General features: G+C 40.8%; 1 non-coding gene across 1 annotated transcript; it reads right to left on the bottom strand.

Annotated features, from left to right (window-relative positions):
• Positions 1–322: 322 nt before the first annotated feature.
• LOC112731634 (small nucleolar RNA R71) lies at positions 323–430 on the bottom strand. Its single transcript, XR_003167405.1, has one exon. It is a non-coding gene; the product is annotated as a small nucleolar RNA R71 (small nucleolar RNA).
• Between the last annotated feature and the right edge of the window lie 246 nt (positions 431–676).

The raw sequence follows: 676 nt of genomic DNA, 5'->3' as shown, positions 1-676 counted from the left end.
AAGAAGCATCTCCATTCCTGCCATTGGAGCAAACAATTTTGAGCTTAAACCTCAATTAGTATCTCTAATGCAGCAGAACTGCAAGTTTCATGGACTTCCATCTGAAGATCCTTTTCAGTTCTTAACTGAATTCTTGCAGATATGTGATACTGTTAAGACTAATGGAATAGATCCTGAAGTCTACAGGCTCATGCTTTTCCCTTTTGCTGTAAGAGACAGAGCTAGATTATGGTTGGATTCTCAACCTAAAGACAGCCTGAACTCTTGGGATAAGCTGGTCACGGCTTTCTTAGCCAAGTACTTTCCTCCTCAAAAGCTGAGCAAGCTTAGAGCTGATGTTCAAACCTTCAGACAGAAAGAAGGTGAATCTCTCTATGAAGCTTGGGAAAGATACAAACAGTTGACCAAAAAGTGTCCTTCTGACATGCTTTCAGAATGGACTATCCTGGATATATTCTATGATGGTCTGTTTGAGCTATCAAAGATGTCACTGGACACTTCTGCAGGTGGATCCATTCACCTAAAGAAAACGCCTGCAGAAGCTCAAGAACTCATTGACATGGTTGCTAATAACCAGTTCATGTACACTTCTGAAAGGAATCCTGTGAATAATGGGACACCTATGAAGAAGGGAGTTCTTGAAGTTGATACTCTGAATGCCATATTGGCTCAGAAT

The sequence above is a fragment of the Arachis hypogaea genome, chromosome 12 (assembly GCF_003086295.3).
Source record: "Arachis hypogaea cultivar Tifrunner chromosome 12, arahy.Tifrunner.gnm2.J5K5, whole genome shotgun sequence".
NCBI lineage: Eukaryota > Viridiplantae > Streptophyta > Magnoliopsida > Fabales > Fabaceae > Arachis > Arachis hypogaea.
The sequence above is the reverse complement of the archived record's forward strand: the minus strand, read 5'-3'. Positions and strand labels throughout refer to the sequence as shown.